Consider the following 26,200-nt stretch of genomic DNA (forward strand, 5'->3'; position numbering starts at 1 on the left):
TCCCCCTTTGTCATTGATGGAAATATTATTTCCCTTTCAACAATTTCTCCCCCTTTGACATCAATGGAAAACAGGAGGCCCAAGTACTCCCCCTATCAAGCTGCTTCTTGACATACTTCTCCATCGTATTTTCTTCACTAATGATAGTTCTTCATGATAGATATGTTTCTCCCCCTATAATGGTTCTCTTCTTTAATGAACTTTCTTCCCCTAAGCCTTTACATGCCTTCATGAAAATGGATGAGGTATATGATCAACCGACTCCCCCTACCTGCATAAACTCATCTAGCTCTTTTTTTTCCCAAGTCAAGAAAGATTGTTTCCTTTTGATCAAGTGGAAGACATATTGAATAATGGTCCATCAAATGAGTAAAGGATCATGTTGCTCAATGGAGTTTCTACTGAGAGATGATCTATCAAAATATGATTGTCCAAGTATGACTCATCAAGGATTTCATAGGGCTCTTCAAGGCAATCTTCTGCAATAATAATCAAGAATCACAGGCTCCCCCTAATAGTATGCATGGTCTCCTTTTTGGCAAAATTTCACCATCAAAACTTGGAATATATACGCCAAATATGTACTTATCAGATCAACAACATGGGTTGATGCCTTGAGTGTTCAAGACATTTTCTGATCCAATTTGCTTCCTTCTCCATACTTGTGTAACTTTCCTTTCATGCTAGGTAGTCATGGTTTTATTTTGATTAGGGACCCAATTCAAGTTACAATTATGAGCCATATAACAAATATTATGACATTTGTAGAATTCAATTTTGTACATAAATGAGGAAGCATAATTTCCTCTTGCAAAGTTGCTTCTGGGAAACTGAAGGGGACCATTATATTTGTCCTTGTGGTATGCCCTACAATCCTTTTCACTGTGCCAAAAATTTCTACAAGAATAGCAATAACCAAAAAATATACTTTGGTACCTGGAGGATGGAGATTATCTTGATGTACTTCTAAATCCATTCTGCATTGAGATCCTTTGACGATATCCATTTTCTCTTGCATCCTTGACACCATCTGCATATATTCTTTGTAGGTTTTAACCCCGTATAGAAATTACCTGCGTACGAACTCTAAAACACGGAAAATAAACAATGCGAGAGCATAACACATAAAACATATATACACAGATATTTTCACCTGGATCCTAAAACTGGGACTACCAACTTGATTTTTCATTATGTTCCTTTCAATGTTACAATAAATATTTATACATGCCGAAGCATCCAATACCATGGACTGAAAAACCATAGGTAGGTTTGACCAACCTAATATAGGGTCAAAAAAAAATTTTCCTATGGTGCTGCCCTGGACCCCATAGAGCGGCGCTACCCACCCCCCTCAAACCCCCCGGTTCACTACTTGGGTTAGTCTTGGGAAGATTATAACACAACCCAACACTCTCCCACTTGTTTTTTTCTTTCCACAGGGGGCCATAGGAGAGCTTAGTCATTTATCCAGCCTTGCAATGGCCATTGTTTTTCTACACCAAGAGAACTTCTCAGAGCTCACAGATTTTGTCAATGCATCTTCAGTATTCTTAAAAGTGTCCACCTTTACTACCAACACCTTTTTGTCTTCTATCATATCCCTCACAAAGTGATACTGAACATCAATGTGCTATTTCTTTGAATGGTAAGTAGGGTTCTTTGCCAAGAAAATTGCACTTTGGCTATCATAGTCTATCCTTATAGCTCTCTGTACTAACCCCATACTTGAACACAATCTCTACAACCAAACCGCTTCCTTCCTTGCATGAGTGGCTACCATGTATTCTTCCTCTGTAGTTGATAGTGCCACTACAGATTGTTTCTTACTCATCTAGCTGACTACACCTCCAAATAGGTTAAAAACATACCCCCTTGTAAATATTTTCTGATCCAGATCTATAGCCCAGTCTGCATCAACAAAGCCATGAATATCCAACATTCTATCAAATCCTAGTCTTCCTTGGTAGCACAAGCCATAATCATTAGTGCCACACAAAAACCTGAAAACTCGCTTCGCTGTTGTCTAGTGATCCTTCCCTCATTTTGACGTAAACCTGCTCAATACTCCCACTGCATGTGCAATGTCTAGTCTAGTATAGACCATTGCATACATTAGGCTACCCACTCCACTTGCATATGGAACACAAGACATGTCCTCTTCCTTTTCTTTTGTCTTGGGAAACTGTTCAACAGATAACTTCACACCTACAAGAATAGGAACCTTCACCAGTTTACTATCCTACATATTAAACCTCTGCAGTATTGTCTCGACATACTTCCTCTAGTTTAACCAAGCTTCCTCTTTTCCTGATCTCTTTTAATTTCCATGCCCAAAATATAGTTTACAGCACCAAGATATTTCATGTCGAATTTGGAGGACAATTGGGTCTTCAAATCTTGGATAATTTCTTTGTCATTTCCAACCAGCAACATATCATCAACATACAAGACCAAATAAATAACATGGTCACCAATTAATTTAAAATACACACAGTGATCTGCTTTGCTTCTAGTGAAACCAATTCCCTTGTATAAATGTATCAAATTTTTGATACCACATCCTTGGTGACCGTTTTAACCCATACAAAGACTTCTTTAACTTGCATACTAGTTCTTTCTTACCCTTCACCGCAAAATCTTCAGGTTGCTTCATGTAGATCTCCTCTTCCATATCCCTGTGAAGAAATGTTGTCTTCACATCCATCTGTTCTACCTCAAAATCAAAAGAATTAGCAATCGATAAAAGTAATCTAATAGAAGTTACCTTGGAAACAAGAGAAAAAATATCACCAAAATCAATTCTTGGCACCTAGGAATAAGCTTTTACTACCAACTGAGCTTTGTATTTCTCCACCTTTCCTTCTGCATTTGTCTTTTTCTTCAACACCCATTTCCTGCCAATGGGTATCCTTCCAGTCGGCAACTCCACCAGATCCCATGCCTCATTTTTGTGCAAAGATGCCATTTCATCAACCATGGCCTCTTTCCAAAGTTTGCCATCCTTTGAATCTATTGCTTCCTTCATAGTTCTGGCATCATCATCAGTAATAGATAAAGAAAAATTTGAACAGAATGCAGATGGACTATACCTTTCTGGTTGCCTTCTTTCTCGAACTGATCTTCTCACACCCGGAGTTTGTGGCTCTTCATCTTCTGATTCCTCCTCTATTGTATAGTATGATTCTTCCTACTTAAGCTCAAACTCTATCTTTTCAGGTTCCTTTGGTTGGACTTCATGTTTAATAACATATTTCACCTTTCTGAACACCACATCTCAGTTGTACAAAACCTTCCTTGTTACTGGGTTCCAAATCTTATAACCCTTTAAACCATCCTTATACCCAATAAAGATGCACTTTTCAGACTTACCATCCAACATGGTCCTTTTCTCCCTTGGAACATTTACATATGCATCACACCAAAATACCCTCACATGTGAAAGAGAGGGTTTCTTACCAGTCCATACTTCTTGTGGAGTCTTATCCTCCAATGCTGATGAAGGTGATCAGTTGACCAACTAATATGCTATCTCCACCGCCTCTACCCATAATTCTTGTCCTAACCTGCCAAAGACTTCAAATTTCTTCTTAAGGAAATATATCCATGTATTCCTTGAGAAGTCATCTACAAATGATACATAGTACACAAAATTACCCAGTGATGGAACCTTCACAGGTTCAAACACATCACTGTGCACAAGCTCTAATATCTGTTTCGCCCTCTTACCACTAGAGGGGAAACTCACCCGATTCTGCTTCCCATATACACAATTTTCACAGAAACCAAAATCCAGAGAGTTGTTACTCATACCTTTACCATGAAGTATTCGAAGGCCCTTCTCTCCAATATGTCCAAGCCTTTGATCCACAACATGGTGTTCTCTCCAGAGACCACTAGATTTTCTGCTCCACTTTTAGGAACCACAAAATTGTTGCACCCATCAACAACAGTGCTACCTTGTAGCTTGTACATAGTTCCAATCCAAACTCCCCACATCAATACTAGTGCTTCCCAAACTGTCTTGCAGGTATCCTTCTCGAACATTGTTTTTACACCTGCATCATCCAGCTTGCTTACAGAAATTAGATTTTTGGCCAATGTAGGAACATGCAGAACACTTGGAAGTGTTCTAACCCTTCCACCTTGTAACTTCAACTTTACTTCTCTGTAACCAATGATTCTAGCATTCCTATCATCCCCCAAGAAGACATCACCACCATCATATTTCTCATACTCACAGAACCACTCTCTATGGGGAGTGAAGTGAAAGGATGCACCTGAGTTAATCAACCATGCCTCATGATCTACATGTGTACTTGAAGAAGCCAAGTACACATCCCCATCTTCATCTTAGGTGGTTTTCACCTCTGCAGAAGGAGCATCATCATATCCCTTTCTTTTGTCAGGAGCTTTAGATTTATAGTCCCTTCTGTAGTGCCCTTCCTTTCTGCATTTATAGCACACCACCTTTATAGGTTTTCCTGGAGATTTAGATCTCCCTCTAGATTTAGATCTCCCAGTCAATGACTTATTTTTGTTTCTGTTCTGGGGCTGTCCTCGTACAGACAAGGCATCACCATTATGGCTCTCCATATTTTTCTGTCTCATTTCCTCTGTTAGCAAGGATGAGACTATTTCATCAAAGTGCAAGGCAGTTGCATTGCTACCTATTGCAGTAACTAGCCTATCACATGAATCTGGTAGAGAACACAAAAAACTAATGCACTTATCTTCATCTGAAATTTTAATATCAATAGACAATAACTGACTTACCACAGTATTAAATGCATTCAGATGCCCAGTCATCGAGTCTCCATCTTTCATCCTCAGGTTATACAACTTTTTCCGTAGGAACAGTTTATTCACCAGAGACTTAGATTGGTACAAAGTCCCTAACTTGTCCCACAAAGCCTTCGTCGTAGCTTCCCCTGATACATTCAATAATACTGAATCTGATACACACAATCATATTGTTCTCTTTTCCTTCCGATCCAACTTCTTCCATTCTTGATCAGACACTCCCATTGGTTTAGTACCTAGATCTACTATGATCCACTAATCTTTATCCACCAATAGATCCTCCATCTTGAGTTTCCACAACTCAAAACTTTGACCATTAAATTTCTTGATCTCTATCTTTCCACTGGTCGCCATCTTCTTTTGCCACTAGAATCGATCCGGCATATCTCCCACTGAACAGGGTCTACCACAGGCCTGAGCGAAACCCTCAGCAACAAAGGCATCCCCTTGATGCCAAAACAGCTCTAATACCAAATGTAGGTTTTAACATTGTACAAAAATTACCTGCATATGAATTCTAAAACACAGAAAATAAACAATGCGAGAGAATAACACATAAAACACATATACACAAATATTTTTCCCTGGATACCAAAACTGGGACTACCAGATTGATTTTTCATTATGTTCTTTTCAATGTTACAATACATATTTATACATGCCGAAGCATCTAATACCATGGACCGAAAAACCATCGTGTTCAAAACCATGGACCAAAAACCATCGCATCAAAAACCATGGACCAAAAAACCATAGGTAGGTCCACCCAACCCCGGACCCCATAGACGGGGGCTACCTATCACCCTCCAACCCACCAAACAGGGGGGACTGTTGCCCCCCTGTAACTACCCCGCTGCGCAATCTGCGCAACGTAGGGATGACTTTGACCCCCCCTAACCCCCCACGGTTCACTATGTGGGCTAGTCTTGGAAAGAATATAACAGAACCCAACATTCTTGAAGTAGGGTTTCTTCAAATGTCATCTTGACTCTTCTCCTTACCTTTGTTGGAACGGGGCATCAATATTTCTTCCAAGCTTCTCCACATCCTTATTGTTTGAAGCATTAGGGTTTGTATCATTCTTATCTGGGGGTTCACTTGCATAACCAAGAATGGATTTATCAAGAGGAGATCTTTGATGACTTAGGATGTCATCTAGGATTTAAGAGCTCTTAAGACTCTTGCTCAGATGATCAACTTATTTCTTTAGGAGGTCAATTTATTCTTTCATCATATTGCATTCTTCATCCTTCTTTGCTAGATTATTCTCCATTTCTTCCTTCACCTTGGTTACTTCACATGATTGGGCCTTAAGTGAGGTGATTTCTAATTTTAATTTGGTGATGTCTTCATCCTTTTCTTCTAGTTGGCATGTCATGGCATTTCTTTCTTTTTCTACTTCATCGAATTATCCTTCTAATAGAGTCAAAACTTCCATTACCCTTTCAACTCCATGTTCTTGTCTCTTTGCATCTACTAGTTGAGATTTAAGGAAGTAGACATCTTCCTTGTATTCAGCAATTTTTTCTTAAAGGTTGTTCAAGTCCTTGTGTCTTTGTTCAATATGGATTGAAAATGTTCTTCCTTTTTCTTTAATTTATCTAATTGATTTGTCATGGATATGACTTCTTCATGAAATTCCTCCTTAAGCTTGGTGAGCTCCTCATCCTTTTCTTGTACTTGAAAATTGAAAAAATCAACTTCCTTTCCTGTCTTGTCAAGGTCATGGTCACCATCTTGTGCTTTCTTCTTGAGCTCCTCATTTTCCTTTCTCAAATTGCTAATCTCTTCTAGGGAAGCTATAAGTTTTGCCTTGAGATCTTCTTTGGGATCCTTCTCAATTTATTCATCTTCTAGGTCCTCCTTAGTCTTGATGTCTTCATTCTTGTTTTTATCTTCCTTCATGGGTTCTAGATTTCCTTCTTTGTTTCCATCATCTTCATGACTAGAAGTCATGGTCAATGCTCCCTTTGGGTGAAGATCTTGAAGTTTGTCGCACATACGTTTTGTCAATGAACATTTCTCCACTTTGGACTTTATAGGTTCTAGTAGCCCACTCAGTATTTCTTTTATCGCTCTTGCATTATACTCCTTGGATTCTCCTTCCATCGTGCTTTCAATAATCACTGATTCCTAGACTTCAAAATCTTGATCCATTAAGAAAGTATTCATTATTTCCTTCCATTTATCAAAGTTTCCATTGAGCAATGGAGCTTTCCCAATTTGATTATCTTCAATTTTCAAGGTCGAAGAAGAGGCATCTTTAGAAATATTGGAGGCTTTCTCCCTTGGCTTTTCCATTTGTGTTCTAAGGATTTACCTTCAAGCTGTTAGCTTTTGAGTGAAAGTACTGGCTCTGATTCCAATTGTTGGAAATATTGTGGGGGAGGGAGGGCAGGGGGGATGAATCAATATTTCTTTTCAATTGTTATTTTTACTAGTTAAGATCACTTATAATTAGAACACAAAATGAACAATTATATAAAACATACTTTTATTAATTATAAATAATGAGGACTTCAATCATCTTCTTTACAATAAGTAAAATATAGTGTAGGGCTCCAACCCTAGATGAAGACACCAATCTTCAATCCATTGAGCTCCAACATGTATTTTTCTAAGCACCGACTTCACGAGTTTCCAACCTCTAGGGCTCTAACCTTATCTTCCCAAGGCTCCAACATTGTTAGTTTGAGGCTCCAACCTCTAGGGCTCCAACCCTATCTCTAGTACAAGAACCAACCTAATCTTTTTGAGGACTCCTATCCTCTAGGGCTCCAACCCACAACTTCAATTTGTTAATATAAGATCATTGGTTCTTAACAACTCCCAATATGTTCTACAATGAGCCCTGACAATATCTTCACATTCAACACTGCCCTTAAACAATCTCCAAGGAACTTAGCTCATTAATGACAACTTTGTCTTCTTAGAAGCTGTCACTACTACTCTTCATGTTACCCAAACAATTTTTCCAAGGTTACCTCATGATGAATTCAACAATGTATCATGGTCTACAAGGATGCCTTGAAAATGTCTTCAAGAAATATTCAAAGTGTCTTTAATAAGTTGCCCCAAGAACTCTCAAAGAGTTCCAAATTTCACTGTTCAAGAATCCCATTACTCCACTGTCCAAATACTTTACTTCTCCAATGGATGTCAACTATCTATTGTCTAGAGACTTGTTCCTCAACCAAGGTATTACTTCAATGATGCTAAAAAGTCTGCTTACGCACATCCTTAAGTCAATACAAAATTCTTCTAATTAAGGCCACTCCAAGTTTGTCTTCAAGAGTTGGTCCAAAGGATGTCTTCAACTGCTCCAAAAGATGTTTGCACCAAGCTTCAACTTTAATTAAGCCTCCAACATGTGACTTCTCTTCTAATTTATTATATTAGGTTTTCCTTTAATGATATGCGACTGCTTCACAAGACTCTTTCAAATACTTCAGTGTCCAAGGTTACAAATACTGCAACTGCCCAAGATTCCGAATACTTCATTGTTCTCGCTTCGAAAATTATCATTGTTCAAGTCTTTAAAATGTAACTATTGTCTTGGTTTCAAGATGATCATAAGTTTTGGCTTCACAAATGAAGGCTACAGCTTTGAGATGCAAAATAAAACGAGTTCCCACAGAAGATTGCTTGTTCGATCTCCCACAGATGACTTCTCTTATTGGTTATTGTCCAGAGGTTGTACTGACCCTCCACAACTTGTTGTAGCTCCAAGATTTACAATAGTCCTCACGAAGAGTTACCAACACAAATTCTGAGCCTTAAAAAAAAATTATCCACAGTTCTAACGTATCACATGGTTTTTTTAAATTTTATTACCAGTGAATGAACTAAGCTACAACAATCCTATACTTCTAGCTTTTCACTCAACTGCCATATGAACTATTATAGATGACTCTCTAGCCTCCCACAGGTTTACCCCAGGTGTATCTGAGCTACACAGGGAGTTGTAATTCGATTTCCAATCTGAGCCTTCCAGCAAATAAGAGCATTGACCCTTCAACCAAGAATATGAGTGACTGTATAGGTTCAAGGTAAAGAGGTAAGGTCTGAGCTCCACTTACACCTGTCCTCTAATTTTTCACGGGTTCGTAACTATCTCAAAACATGATAATGAACAGGTCTGCAAGGTTTTCAAGAATATTTTCTTCAGGTATGAACTATGACAAATTGGAACTAAGTTCGGGGGTCGTTTCTCGAGTTCCCAAAAAAATATTCTTCACGTCCTTAGTAGTTGGAATAATGTTTCGATCAATTTGATGCACAGACTTTTAAATTAATTAATTTCCAAAACATTTTTCAATTTCGTAGATTCAGTTTCAAATTTTATGAACATACCCTTTTTTCACACATGTATCTTCGACTTATAGCACCTATGGCCAGACGCTTATAGAGTTCGCAAGATGTGAATTGTTCTTGTCCTCATCCAATCTGCTATCTGAAGTCTAAGTTGAAATATCATAGTGTGAATATACAATGAACGTTATATGTGAATGTTTATTGTGATTGAGCCGACGTCAAAGGAGCTAAAGTCGACATTCAAAGCGTGAATCGTATTTTTTATTCGTTATAATTTTTACAGCCTGGACATCGAAGGATTAGGAAGGGTTTTTAATATGAAGACTGTTGTATCAAGTTAAAAAAAGAGATAGGGTAATAGGAATATAATTTGGGATTAGGGTTATTAGAAATTAGGAATTATGGGGTTCTTAAAACTAGGGTTACGGTTTTATTAGGAATCAGGGATTTCGGGAAATTAGGGTTTTATCATGTAGCTAGGGCATATGCATCATGTGACTATATATGCATCATTAGATTTTCATCCTAAGGTTTGCATGACGTTAAGGAAACATCACGAAAGGGTTATTCATGCATCACAAGAATATTTTCCATTTCCAATAATGTCATATTGACATGAATGACAACTTTGACCAACAGTTTCTTGAATTATTGTCAATCAATGGTAGCTCAATTTCCTTGCAATCAACCTCATAATATAATTCAAATTGACACACAATTCTTCAAAGCATGCATCAATTATTCCCCTTATACAATGGATCCATGGTGTCCCCTCCTTTAGGTTCACAACATTTTCCCTTAGCCAATTAAGGCTTCCATGTTGGCTTTTACATTCATAATTAAATTTACCAAAAACAATGTTAAAATGGGGGATTTTACAAAACCCAACCCCTTAAAGGAACACCATTCTTGGTGTTCTATAAATAGAAATAAAAAACCAAAAATCATGCTTTATAAGTAAAACTATTACATTCATTTATGCATAAAACAAAAATGGGAAGAGTGCCCTCATTTGGTCTACATATTCCCATGTTGCTTCATTGAGTCCAAAGTTCTTCCATTGCACCTTATATTGCTCTATTTCTCAATTCTAAAGTGTGATTTGTCTCCATTCCATGATACACAATGGTTTTGGTTGGAATTATCCCTCAAATTCCACCTATTATGAGATGAATCGACCACATGATTAATGTCATGTACATACTTTTTAAGGAAGGAAATATGAAATACATTATTTGCCTTTGCTATGGGTGGTAATATGAATATTTAAGCTATTAGTCCCACTCTTTCCAAAATCTTAAATGGTCCAAAAAACCTTTGTGCTAACTTAGCACAAGATCCCATTTTCAATGAGCTCTTTCATAGTCTAATGTAGAGATACACATGATCTCTCACTTGGAAATCTTTATGCATTCTCTGGTGGTTTTTGTAACTCTTTTTCACATCCTAGGTTGCCTTCAATTTATTTCTAATATAAATGCCTTCCTGCTCCATTTCTACCAACATGTCAAGTCAAAGAAATTCTCTACTCACTAGGTCATCCAAACTAATGGTGGTGTTGAATTTTATCCCATATAATGCCTCAAAAGTACTCATTTTTAGTGACTCCTAATACCCATTTTTGTATGAAAATTCAAATACTCGTAGGAATTTTTCCCACGTCTTTGGTTGATGCATGGCATACATCCTAAGCATGTCCTCTAAAATTATGTTAACCCTTTTAGTTTGGTGATCTGTTTAAGGAAGATATGTTGTAATAGAATCTAACTGAGTCTCAAAGCCAATGAACAATTCATCCCAAAAATTTGATGTGAACTTGGCATCCCAATATAAAATGATATTCTTTGGTATGCCATGCAATATAAATATTTCTTTGATATCTATATAATTTATGTAAATATATTTTTGGGTGGAATTGACAGTTATAAAGTGAGATGCCTTACTCATTTTTTTCTTTACCACCATAATGCATTGTGTTGTTTGAGTTCTTTTGGTAGTCCCATGATGAATTTCATGGATATTACTTCCCACTTCAACCCAAGGATTGGGATTGGCTATAACTATCTCGTTGGATGCTTGCACTCTACCTTGACTTGTTGGCATTCTAGGCACTGGGAAATGTATTTGGAAATTTCCTTCTTCATTCTTGGTTAATATTATGATTTCTTTATTGTTTTTATCCTTTTTTTGATAACCATGATGACCTAAATAAGTTCTTTTATGAAACTCATCCATTATGATCTTCTTCAAGTCGGTCACATAAGACACATACCATCAGTCTTTGAAAAACAACATAGCATTATTAGTGAGCTTCTAATTATTTCTCATTGTCCTTTTTGGTTCATGTTGTAAGAATTCCTTCACATACTATAAATTCTCCTCATGTTGCAATGCCTCTTTGATCCTCTGCTTGGTGTCAATTTCCTAAGTTATTATGGTTGCAAAGTGAGCTACTTAGACTTCTTCTAAGTACATCTACTACATGGTTTTCCTTTCACTTAATATGCTTGATCTCAAAATAAGATTCACTTATAAAGCCAACCACCAGGTTTGTCTAGAATTTAACTTTGGATGATCAAACAATTATCTCATCACTCCCAAATCTAAAATTAATACAAATATTCTTCCAAGCAAGTAGTGCCTCCACATTTTCAGGGAATGAACAATTGCTTCCAGCTCTAAGTAATGAGTGACATAGTTCTCAGACTCATTTAATTTTTTTGACTTATAGAAAATTACATGTCTTGCTTGCATTATGATTCCACCCAGTCCTTCCTTGTAGGCATCTATGCAAGCTAGGAAATCCTTCTTTTGGTTTTATATTCTCAAAATAGGTACATCTGTGAGAAACTAATTTGAGATATTCAAAAATATTTGTGCACTTTCATTTCCATTGAAATGTGATCCCTCTCCTTTGTAACATTGTAATTGGATGCGCAATATTTGAAAAACCATGAATGAATCACTAGTAGTATCCGACCAATCACATGAAGGATCTAACCGTGTGACATTTTAGGGAGTAGGTTGCTCCATTATGGGATTGGTCTTTTGAGGATCCAACACTACTCCTTCCTTTGAGATTGCATGTCTCAAATATTGAACTTATGATTGGAAGAAACCAGATTTTTTGAGTTTGGCGTAAAACTTTTGTTCCCTCAGCAATTGTAACACTACCTTCAAGTGCTCTTCATATTCTTCTTTGGTCTCTAAGAAAACCAAGATATCATCCATAAAAACTATCATGAATTTTTCCATGCACTGGGTGAGGATGTTGTTCATCGGGTACATAAATGTGGTTGGGGTATTTATGAGCCCAAATGGAACCACCATGAAATTATAGTACTTGTATCTCATCCTAAAGGTTATCTTGTGAATATATTCATCTTTAATAATCTTTGAGTCTAACTTGATAATAGCCATATATTAGGTTTATCTTGGAAAACATTGTGGCTCTGCTTAGATGATCAAATAAATTGTTAATTCTAAGTAGTGGTATTTATTTTTCACTGTATCCTTATTCAACTACCTATAAATAATGCACAACCATAGCATGCCATCATTTTTCTTTACAAATAGTGTTGGGGATCTGCAAGGTGAAACATTGGGTCCGATATACCCCTTATCCAACATTTGTTTCAGTTGTAATTTTAGTTATACTAGTTATGCATGCTCAACTATTATGGAGATTTCAAAATTGGCATTATATTAGGAATAAACTCAATGTAATATTTAATTTCCTGCCTCTATGGAAATCTGAATACTTTTTATAGAAATTCCATTGAAAAATGCACCAAGAAATTCTCAATCTGATTTTTCCTTGATTAATTTGAGAAAATTCGAATTTCCACATCAGCATACAACTAATATACAGTTAAATGAGGTGACATGGCTCTTGTCACTCAGTTAGCTCAGTAAATTCATGTTGGGGGAGTTAGAGTTCAGTTAAACATATGTGATTTCTAATTTGTAGCAATCAAGGTCAATTATCTCAGGCTGTTTTCAATTAAACTAGTTCTAATGGTTGAAGGAACTAGTGGAAGGTCATTTGTGCAATGGGACTTTAGCCAAACTTCGTGATCATCTAGATAATTGATCAATCAACCCAAAATAGCTAGTCCATGTAGAGAATTCGAGTTCCCCAGGCTTGGTCGAGATTCCAAGGCAGTGTTACATCAGTTGTAGGCTAGTCTTGAGTGTAAAGGTGTTGCATTCAGTCAGATGAACAACCTTGAGAATTGCGCAATCCAATTTGGATAAATTCCTAAATAATAGGGGCCTAATTTTTTAAGGAAATATGAAAAGAAATAGGGGCTCAAGTAGAGGCAGAAATTGACTAAGTCTAGGTCACAATTTCTTAGTGAGCATAGAGATAGGTTATTCACTTGTAGGTTGTGCTCAATTGAGCAAAGAAATTGTAATACATCTCTATTCATTAGATTAATGCAACTAGGCATTGGGGCTTTTTAATAGTTTTCTTTCCCTAGGAAAAATACTCTTTGCATGTGTGTTATTTCTTATTGCATGTCTAAAATTACTGTTCTAAATTGTGAATTACTTTCTGCAAAGAATTAGAGTAGGTTTGTGTCTTGTGATTTTGATTAAAATTTCATGAGTAGTTGCCAATCTACATCATAATTTCTACATGGTATTGGAGAAACATTCACATTAGAGCATGATTTTTGAAGTTGTTTCTTAGGAGGTTCGATTTTTGAGCTCAGTACAACAAATCTCTTCAAATATGAGAAGATGAACTTCAAAGAGATGAGGCTAGAGTACGCCTTGGAAGACACCTCTAATTTCATCGCATGGAAGGATCGCATGGAGGTAGTATTGGATGACAATGGATTGTTATAATATAACAAGACAGATGTTGCAAAACCACTGGAATATGATGCCCATAACCTTTCTCAGTGGAAAACATATGTAGCCAAGGCAAGGAGAAATACCTTGGAGGGATTACTGGATCACATTGTCTCAAATATCCCTAGAAAAGAAACTTCATTCACAATGTTGAAATCACTAACAGAATTGTTCGAGAATAATAGTGACCACAAAAATTTGGCACTCAAGGATAAACTTTGAAGCATCAAGATGCAAAATAATCACTATTTTGCAGTATTTGAGTAGGTTCACACAATTTCATGATTAACTTGGTAGGGTCGGCATTAATGTCCTTGAAGATGACCTTGTAATCCTAACCCTTATTCCCAAGAGATGGAATATCTATCAAGCTTTGGTAAACATGAAGGATAAACTACCGAATTGGGAGTGCTTATGATCTGATTTTGTACAAGAAGAAATAAGGCAGAATATCAGAGATGGGACTTCATCCAAGGGCAAGGATGAAAAAAAAATGCATTGGCTGGAAATGGAAATAAGGGTAAAGGGAAGAAATCTCAATCCAAACCAGAGTCCACCCAAAGGGGCAAGAAGAAATATTTTTTCAAAATTAAATGATTTGCTTCCATTGTCATAAATTCAGGCACTATGCCATGAAGTGTCCACACAAAAAGGAAAGAAATAATACCTCGGGAGGAGTAACAAGTGAATCCTTAGCTTCATAGGTTGAGCTTTAATTTACACTCATCACATGCATGGCCAACAAAATGATGGGGAGCGTGTGGTACTTGGACTCAGGTGCATCATTCCACATGATAGGGTGTAGAGACTTTTTCAGTAACCTGGAAGAGAAAGATTTGTAGATGCACATCGATATGGGTGACGACGAACGGTATAGAAAAATCGGGGTTGGTACAATCACCTTTTAGAGGGATTCAGGCTCCCTCCTTAGAATCAAGGATGTCATGTTCATTCTAGGCCTAAAGAAAAATCTTATCTTTGTTGTAGTTTTGGAAGATAGTGGTTATGATGTGATATACACTAGAGGAAAGCATTTCCTGAGACACATAGCCACAGGACAGGTGAAGCAGATGGGGGTTCGTGTAAGGAACCTATATAAGCTAGATGTGGAATAATGTGCTACATTAAGAACTAAGGCAAAGAAGGTGCAGAGTTGCAATGTTGGTGAACTTTGACATAGAAGACTTGGTTATTTGCATCATGGTGCAGTGAATATTATGCGACAGATAACCAAAGGCCTCCCCAAAGGAGTACTTCAATAGCAAGATGAATGCAAAGGATGTACTTTGGGGAAGTACACAAAATCCACATTTTATGGTCGTAACAACAAAGCACATGTAGTCCTAGAAAGGATCCACTTTGATGTATGTGGACCTTTGTCGATAACCTCCACTAACAGACACAAATATTTTGTCCTTTTTATTTATGAATTCTCATGGAAGTGTTGGATCTTATTCATGCGGAAGAAATATGGGACATTCTCCAAGTTCATAGAACTCAAGGCATTGGTTGAGAAAAAAATCGTCAAGAAGGTGAAGGCTCTCAAGAGTGATAATGGAGGTGAGTACATGTCAAATGAATTTAATTTTTTTTTGTGTAAAAGAAGGAATTCAACAAGAGTTGACAGCACCCCACAACCCATAGTGGAAAGGGGTGGCTGAGAGAAATAGTTGTAGCATTGCAAGAGCAACAAGGGAGATGTTGCATGATGTAACACCCTCCTCCCACATTTACCCAAGCTAACTGGTCCACTCGGGTAAACATGTGACGAAGAGTTAGTATGATATGATTTAACTCCCAATGTATAATTAAGGAAATGGAACCAACATGAGAAGACAAAACTAACCTTCCTTAGAAGCTACAAAACCTTCAGAAGCCAACCAACCCCTTCAGGTACCCAACCCTTAAGAGAAATTTCCCTTTCACTTCCCTAAAGACTCAGTTGCTCCCATGACAAGGCATGCATTCGACTGGGACCCTCTAGTCACTCCCACAGCAAGGAATTCATGCCTCTGTGGAATTTTTTAAGAATTTCTATGCCAGTGACCCCAAATTTTGTGCCACTTTTTCAAGGCCATGACTCAAGCCACTGCCCAGAACTTCATGAAACTTCCAAAAATGATAAATAACATTGAAACAAGGGTACTAACGCAAACACTTGAATAAGGAATTGATATAACCCCTAATAGCCATGACAAAGATTTCTTCAAACATATCACAACATGTAATCTACATGTTACAAAAAAACATCTACGCATATGTGTATCATACTTATCTGAGAATCGTCCTAGAGAACTGATATTTCCTCACAATAGTTGCATTGTTATCTATTAGGTCATTCATTCACTAAAATTTCATATACTAACCAAAACACGATGATATTCATACATCATAACTGCCATAAAACATGCTTATAACCAACAAATAAACAAAGATATTTCAATGAGGAAACAACCATTAAATCCACATAATATAAAGCACAATTACTCATGAAAATATCAAGGAAAGAAAGCTCTTATTAAAATATACAAATCCAACCAAGTCAAGGACTTCAACGTTGATGAGCCTCCATTTTATACATAAATTAAGGCGTATCTAACCTTTCCTAGCCACATAAAGGCTATATTAAATCTCTCCTTCTACACTTAATAATGTTTTTAGCTTTAATATGTTCTTAGGAAGGTTTATAGACAATTGCATATTATGTGCCTAATATTATTTATTTTTGCAGAATATTGAGAGAATATCGAGTAATTCTGAATGAGATAATATAGGGACTTTCTCGCTGCTACAGGAGGACCAAGATTGGATAATAAATTAACAATATATTACGAAATTATTGCACAAATTCTAGAGCTCCAGTGATTGAGAAAATCTAGGAATGTGTTCCATGTCATTTAATGCAGATTTCTAGTGTTGGGAACCAGATCCACTATTTGAGGGATTTTGGAGGGGAAATCTTCCTCCTTTCAAGGATAATGCTTTTTCATCAGTTTGTATAATTACCAATTCAAACTGGCCTCTAGAGGCATGTATTTCTTAGCCCTCTTGTGGAGAAAATATGCTCTTTAGCAGCTCCACTTTCATTTCTAGCAGGGATGTACTTGGATTGATTCAAATAATGAGTTTTGGTGCCATTTTTAGCTTCTAAAGCTTGGTTTCCTTCATAGGAATCTGATTTTCCTTGGGATTGGCCATCCTAGAAGCCTCATATCCCTCTTGTATAATTTATTTGTGTCCTATGAATGTTTTTTCCACTTTCATCTCTTATTTTCTACATTTACTATTCATGATTCTTTTGTTGTAGGTTACTTTGGTTAAATGATTGAAGTGAGTTTTTTTGCAGGCTATTTATAGAGTCACAAGCACGATGCATCCTTGTAACATCTTTTAAAAGTCATCTTCATCATTGATCTACTTGGATTGGGTCACTAGTTCACAAATCTATAATTTTTGGAAGTCCCTTGTATCAAAATAGTAGTAATTTTATGCTATTTTTAGACCATGTTAATGAGATTCATTTGAGTTGATTCCACTTGTATTGGGTCACAAAAACATTCAAGTTAATAAAAAAATTTACTCCATAGTATTTTCACTTGATTGTGGTAGGCATTTGGTGCTTTAACTAGCTCACTAGTTTTTGAATTTCCAATTTTTAGTATAGTAATTTTCTATTATTTTTTAGCACGTGTTAACAAGGGTATTTTGGAGTGATTACACTTGGAACAGAGTCCTAAGACATCCTAATTAATAAAAAAAATTCCCATCCCATTTTAATTTCATTAACTTGGGAATTCGGCAAGTTATATCCTCCTGTAGCAAAACTGGGCCTCCTGTATCACCTCTTGTATCACTTTGTAGCACATGTAAACTTGACCAGATTTTCTCCAAAATATTGGTTTTTGTCTCTTAGGCTTGAATCATCACCCCTAGACTCTGAATCCATGATTGAGTAAGACCAAAAGACCTCTTAAGCCTTGTGTATTCTCCATTGCAATTCACCTATGCAGTTTGGGTTTGTGGACAAATTCATGGCTTGAAGAGTATAATGATGATTTTAATGATTTATGAAGTGCCTTGTGAAATCTATTGAAAAAATATATCTTGAATGCAATGATTGAAGAATGATTTCATTTTTTTCATACATCTTAATATATGGTTTCCATTTCCAACATTTTTATTTGTATTGCATGGACTAGGCTTCCTTTTGATGTACCATTCACACTCTACAACTTCAAAAAAAAAACCAAAAACTCATATATATATATATATATAGATTCTAACTAATAGATAAAGTAACCATTTTTCAAATACTCTTTCTATCTAATTTTGTTCAAAATTCTATAGAGATTTTTAAGTCATAAGTTTAAGTTGTTTAATCTACAAAAATAGAGCGCCTCAAGCACTTTTTAGGGTGTTAAATCCATTTATGCATTTGAAGGTGCATGTGAATTTTCCAAATACTCTTTGTAGTTAATTTTGTTCAAAATTTAGTAGAGATTTTAAGTCATAAGTTTAAGCTTTTTAATCTGCAAAGGTCAAGTGGCTCAAGGATTTTTTAGGGTGCTATATTCATTTATGCATTCAAAAATGCATTTTAAACAATAAAATATCACAATCTTACTAAAAATTGTATTTCTGGATTCCTGTCAAAAGCCATTTTGTCTATTAGTTGGACTACACATATGTATGTGTGTGTGTGCGTGTGTGAGCAGAATCGATGTCAAACCCATACCTCCACTTACTCCACTAGAATGTAGTTGTCGGACAACTCACATGGCCCAATGGAGCGAATGAGGGAGGGTGCATTTACCAAAATCCTCCCCATACAATGTTATGGTGTGTGTGTGTGTGTGTGTGTGTATAAAGAGAGAGAGAGGGAGATATATATATATATATATATATATATATATATATATATATATATATATATTTATATATATATATATATCACTCCTATACAATGATTTTTTTAAGTTAATTGGTATTACCTCAAAATATAAAATTACATCATTTCATCTATCATTGATCAACATAATACAAGACAATACATTTAGTACAGTTTAGGTTTTAGATCCCAAGTTTCACCATGGATTTTTCCCTTTTTTCCTTTTCCCTTGTGAGCATCAATCTATTCCGAGGAATTGTTAGGAATATGTGGAGGAGACAATGACAACATTTCTTTGAGACAATTCTATTGTTCGAGGTTCTACAATATTTGTTGTTTCCTTATGATTCACTCTCCAATTGATCTTGTTCATGGATATGTTTGTGCCCACTCATTGGTGAAGCCAAAATTATGGTCAATTCCATTTCATTTTCAGTGGAAGGATGGGCCTCCTTAACTAAGGGATGAGATGGATCTACATGTGGTTGAGCTAAATCTGAAGGAGTTGATTTGGAAATAGGTGTCTTCTGTTGTTGTATGTTTTCCTTCTTATGAGATGAATTATTCTTTGATCCCTTCTTGACCTTTGAATATTTCCATCCACAACCATTTTTCTTAGCATCTGGGTGGGTATAGGGCCCTCGAGGAAAAGGGCGGTAATTTTGAAGATGATTGGGTTTTTGACAATCCCTGAAGTGGAAAAAAGTGTTTTCATAGTCCACCGACTGTGAATAAACCCTACCCCTCCACTTGAGAAGGATTTTATTCGACAACCCTTTATACTGAGATATACTTCAACACGTATGTGGACGAATGCAATAATTCCTTTCACAAGCCTTATTGTATCTATTTTGATGAAGCGATCTAGTAAGTTTCTCACATTGGCTATGATGTCTAGTTGTATCAAATGAATGGGCATGTTAGGAATCCTTACTTAGAATAGAGTGGCCAGAGTCATCATGGAAAGAGGATTAAAATCAAGAAACCATGGTTTAAATGAGAGACAAGAATGACCCCAAAACTAGGGCCCCTGATAAAAAACCTTCTGCTGGTCCTCTAAATGTTTGAGGATTACCATAAAGAATCCTTTTAAATAGGAATGCAAATGTATTCAAGGACCAGTTCTGATGCACCCATTCATGAAGAGTAGTTGTCAAAGGCCAAAATCCATTAAAAGGAAAAATAGTTGTCTATCATTCATAATATGCAGAAACGAAGTTGGTTACAATATTATCCACTTCAATATATGGAGTTTCTACTACTTGATCCACCATAAATGTTGGCCCTAAGGGATATTTGGAATTCAAAGTTGAAAGTCTTGGCTTTAGGGCATGCTTAAAGGATTTGGGTTGGGAGGAGGAGGATGTACCCCAACCTTTGGCTACACCTCTTAAACTTAAGACTAAATAGATTGATGCATCCTTGGCTATGTCATACTCACTAAGGGACTTCAGATCATGAAGTTTTCTACCTCCATGTAGAAGCCAAATACAATCATGGGGGATTCCCATTCGATCCTGAATTCTAACTACAAGTGAAGAGACCAAATCTATGGATTTGACCTACATATAGAAGGAACCCCCTAATAATGGCCTCACAAAGATCGTAAAGTGCACAAGAATTGGGGTGATGGCCTTAATTATGGGCTAAAACCAATTCAATGTCCCCACAAAGATGGAGGCTAAGTTTCCTATCATGGTAGAGCTCATCCCTAGGGTTAGACTCTTCAAATTTTCCTTGGGCGATAGTGTTGCGATCATGGAGACCTACCGTGATCTAGCCAAATTTACACACAGGGCCAAGTTGGGCGTGACACCATGGGAGAACTGTAAAGATGCAGGGAAATTGACAGCCCATGAGGTGCCATATTTGGGAACTCTAATGTTTTGTGAAATTCGCAAGGTTAACGTTCACCTAGGCTTTTATCAACATAAAACCTAACATTGGGAGGCTTAAGATGTGTGGCCTTTGTGTAGAAATTGACGACCAATTTGAACTAGTCTTCCTTGAAGGCCTCAATAACATGCTTCTCAAGATCTTCGGCCATTGTTGCACTTGCAGAAATTTGATCTAAGGATTGCTCCGCTTCAAACCCTATCAACATGGCAACAATAACATGCTTATACAACTGTTACGAGAGTAAATAATTATAATTATTAATTATATCTATTTCATACATTGTTATATATTATTTTTATTATATTTAAAATTATTATTTTTATTTTATTTTATTTTTTAATTATTTTTGTTTGAAAGACGTGTTAGTGTCAGTGTCAGTGCTAGCTTCCCATCACCACCACTTTGTCCAACGCCCATTCTTTTCTCTTTCTCATCAAAAAATCCAAAGTAATATGCGGAGCAAAAGCTAGTTGTTGTTCGGGAGTTATAACCTTTTCCAAGAACATGCATCTATACACATTCGTTGTTATATATTATTTTTATTATATTTCAAATTATTTATTTATTTTAATTTATTTTTAATTATTTTTGTTTGAAAAAGGTGCTTTTTTTATTATTTAATTTGATTTTTCATTGAAAAGTATTAATTTTTTTTTTTTTTTTTTTTTTTTTTAAATCTGTGTTATGTATTTTTTCTTTTTGTTTTTTTCAAAAAGTGTTTTTACGATTTTGTTTACACTAATAATGATTTTCTATACAATAATTAAAAAAAAATTTCAATTTCAATGTGCCCTTGAAAAGGGGTCAAGGTGTCTTACACTAAGATTTCAAATGACCTATAATTTTAAGTTTAAAAAAATACTCTTCCTAAGACTACTCTCAAATTTAGGCACTGATTTTTAGGGTTTTTCATAGTCATGATATTTGGTAGTTAATGCCATGGTTGAAAAATATTTTAATTTTCACTCATAAAAAAAATAAAGGCGATGTTGCATCACTACTTTTACATTTCAAGATGTTTTTCCATGTCTTTCGTAATCATGATATTTGGTTTTTAATGCCATGGTTGAAAAATGTTGGAATTTTAATCTTAAAATAAAAGAAATGGTGATGTTTCATCACCACTTTTGTATTTCAGGGTGTCTTTTCATGGATTTTACACAAAATATGGGTTTTTAGGGTTAGATTTATCTTTTTGAGTTCGCAATTCTCGTTAAGTTGGTAAATTTGTTCATATCAAATATAAGGAATTACAGTAGATGCTAAACCATTAATACAACCATTAATATATAACTATTAAATCTAAAAAATTTGAAAATGAACTATAGTCAAGCACATGAGATCCTACCAAGTCCAAGTGCAATGAGGATTTTTGTAGTTTGGTCTAAGGTAACCCATCAATGGCAACAATGGGACCAAGGTACACAATCAAGTAAGATTAACCCCTAGAGTCAATGTGTTGGTATTGATAAGGGAAATTCCATTAAAACCTAGGAATCAAAGGAACTCACAAGGACTAGTATCCAAAGTATAACAACTAGAGTTATATCTCTAGAAACAAATGTTCCGCTCAAAACAAGTGGGGAGATACATGAAGAAAAACCCATCCTAAAGGTGTATATAATTAATAAATGTCCAAAAATATTGTACAGTCAACTTAACCACTTGAACCATCAAGTGTATGAATATCAATTGTGCAATGATAAGCTAGATTCAAGCATGTGAGAGACAACCAAGTCAAATACTAATAAGGATTCTCCCTTCTTAGTCTAAGGTAACCCACTAATGAGGAAGATGGAACTAAGGCACACTATCCTATAAATTGAACCCTTAAAATATAGGTGCTAAAGTTGATAGGGGAAGGCCCAATAGATTCAAGGGATAAGGGAATCCTTGAAAACTAACATAAGGTAGAAGCCATATTGCAACCAACAGAGTCTGGCTCCAAGGGATGATTGGGAGGAAAAGAGAGTTGGACTCGTGAATTCCTTAGTTTATAAAACAAAGACAACGTTGACTTGGAAATAATTAAAAAAATTCACGGGGAATGGTCAATTACTGGAAAAATAGTCTTCAATAATAAATAAATAATATAGGGGGACAACTAAATTCCAAAGGATTCATAATGTTGTGTGTGAAAAATGCATGGAGATGAAAAACACACTCAAAGAAGTTGGAAATGGAATCGGTGGGAAGGCGACGATTTGTGAGCTAGGGATACAAACTTAAAATTCTAGTTCTCCATGGAGGAACGCAAAGGAGGGAGCTCCACTCCCTCCTATAAGCAGGCAGTAGCCAGCAGAGGTAAAAAACCAGTTGAAGAGGATAGAGGTCCTTCTGATGATGTAAGGCAAAGAAATAAGGAAGAGGAGCAGGATGGCTCTAAAACCAGGGAAAGCAACAACACTAAAGACAACGAGGAAGCGGACAAGGAACAGGAAATAAAAGGCAAAGCACAAAAGGGACCATGCAAGCCCAAAACCTCAATCACACCTAGAGTGGTGTTGAATGATCCTGCTCTGCAGGCACATAGGGACCACATGCAGACGTATGCAATCATTTGTAAATTCATGGGCTTATGGCCCACTGAAAAAGCTTTACAAACTTGGATTAAATACCACTGGAAACCAAAAGGAAGCATAGAACTTCATCTGGGGTCAAAAGGATTCTTTATTGTAGTCTTTGCAAATATTGAAGACAAGGACAGAGTGTTTGAAGGAGGGCCCTACTTTTACGCAGCTGCAGGCCTGTATATGCGACCATGGGTGATGAATTTTGTCCCAGAACGCGAAACTTTTACCTCGGTTCCAGTTTGGGTAAGACTCTACTCTCTACCTTTGGATTATTGGCAACTGGAATCCTTATCTGCCATAGGAAATAAGCTAGGGCGTTTTGTCAAAGCCTCTGAGGCCACCAGAAAAGGAAAATACACATCCTTTGCAAGGATATGTGTGGAGATGGATCTTTCTGGAGCTCTGCCGGATGAGGTAATATTGGAAGTGTTTGATGAAGAATGGGTGCAAACAGTGGATTATGAACACATCCCTTTTAGATATTGTAAATGCCATGAGCATGGGCACCTATTCAGAGATTGCCCTCTTAGTAAAACAGAAAACAAGAGTAAAACTAACACCATGAAAGACACTAAAAGCTTTCATAAGGTGGTCCAAAAAGGAAAAAGGAGCAAACGGGGACCGAAGCTACCTCATACAGACAAGCAGTAGGCCAGTCAAAACAAGTTTCAAGCCCTATAAGAGGAAGAAGTGATAATGCAAGCAGATCAGGTCAAGGGAGGCAGTCAAGTGGAGGAAGAGAACAAAGAAAATGTTGACCAAACACAAAATAGAAATAAACAGAAAGAAGATATGATGAGTGACACAGAACTGGAAGTGGACCACAAAATGACCCAGAGTGAGATGGAATTGGAGGATCACAAACTATAGGAAATTCTTAAGAAAGAGAAATGGATGTCCTTTTTCGTAAATTTGTGTCTCCCAAGCCCGAAAAGTATAAAATAATACTTGAGATAATCGCTTGACCATTACGATCAAGGAGTACTTTTCATAATTAGTGGTTCTGATCTGAAAAAGTAAAAAAGCGATCAAAGACACGTCATTTTATAACCAATATCAAACTTGAAACGAGAAAAGTCCAGCGATATTTTCATGTTTATACGATCAGAAAAGAGCTATAAGTGGACCGTCCTTTTAATTCCATTTTAACGAGTTTAAAAAGGAAAAACTCAAAAATCTTTTCATATTTCACGAGTCAGAAAAGAGCTTAAAGAGGACTTGTCCTAGAGGAACGAGTGGTATAAAGGGTAGCAATTGGTTCCGGTAATGGAGGAACTGCTCAAAACATGTAATGGTTAAGAGGTTGGCTAATAAAACCACTCATAGATGCGATCCCTCAGGAAGGGTAAACAACCAAGTGAAAGCATATGATCAGCCAAAGAGATGGTGGCGATGGAATCAAAACAACCAAGGCTCATCTAACAAAATTTAGCAGATAAAAATGGCAACCACGAGATGTAAAATGGGTATAGGTTCATTTTTACACAATCTTGAACCATAGAGAACTCTGCTTGAATTCGGTTTCATGTTTACGCAAGCTTGAAACAAAAAACTATGCTTGTTATAAGTTTTCATGCCCCCGGCATAATGACGCAAAACGAGGTACATGCCCCCCAAGCTTCATTACATTTAACGAGGTGGATGGAATGAAGGTTCACTTTCGAGATCTTGGAGAGACGCGACTTGGAAAGGGAGTTGTTTCATTTTTTAATGAGGTTGACACAAAGAAAGAACTATCCTCAAAACCCTTATTTCATTTTTTAACGAGCTTGACACAAGACAAGGAACTATGCTTATGACTCCTTCTTTCATTTTTTAACGAGCTTGACACAAGACCAGGAACTATGCTCGAGACTTCCGGTTTCATTTTTTAACAAGGTTGAGACAGGAACAGACTATCCTCGGTACATCCAGTTTCATTTTTTAACGAGGTTGAGACAGGAAGCAACTATCCTCGCTGATTCCTTCATTTTTTAACGAGCTTGACACAAGACCAAGAACTATGCTCATGACTCCTTGTTTCATTTTTTAAACGAGCTTGACACAAGACTAGGAACTATGCTCGAGACTTCTAGTTTCATTTTTTAACGAGGTTGATACAGGAAGAAACTATCCTCGCTGACTTCTTGTTTCATTTTTTAACGAGCTTGACACAAGACCAAGAACTATGCTCATGACTCCTTGTTTCATTTTTTCAAGAGGTTGAGACAGGAACAAACTATCCTCGCTGACTTCTTGTTTCATTTTTTAACAAGCTTGACACAAGACCAGGAACTATGCTCATGACTCCTTGTTTCATTTTTTAACGAGGTTGAGACAGGAACAAACTATCCTCACTGACTTCTTGTTTCATTTTTTAACGAGCTTGACACAAGGCCAGGAACTATGCTCATGACTCCTTGTTTCATTTTTTAATGAGGTTGACACAGGAACAAACTATCCTCGCGATAGGTCAGGAATCATAAAACAACTATACCGCTTGATATGCAATTTCAAAGGGATTCAAAGGCATTGCACCATCAAATGAATCCACCTCGGAATTGGAAGTTACAATCCAAGGATCATCAAAAGCAGTTGTGTTCGATGAAATCATATGAATAGATGCAATAGAAGGTGATACGTTAGGAGGAGGGAAGGAAAAAGTTCCTAGTAAACTAGAATCTTTAATCAATCCTACCCTAACATCCTTGTAAGGGATAGTTGTTTTACCGACATGTTGAATGCTATCAATAGAGGCTGAGTCAGATGAGAAATAACTCAGCTGGTCTATCGTAACGATCTTTCCATTATGAGGAAACTTAACAAGCCGAAAGACCGATGAAACAATAGCAGTCATAGCATAAGACCAACTGCGACCCAAAAG

Source organism: Pinus tabuliformis, chromosome 4_2 (assembly GCF_031772625.1).
Source record: "Pinus tabuliformis cultivar Carrire ecotype Pingquan chromosome 4_2, CPIR1, whole genome shotgun sequence".
NCBI classification, from domain to species: domain Eukaryota; kingdom Viridiplantae; phylum Streptophyta; class Pinopsida; order Pinales; family Pinaceae; genus Pinus; species Pinus tabuliformis.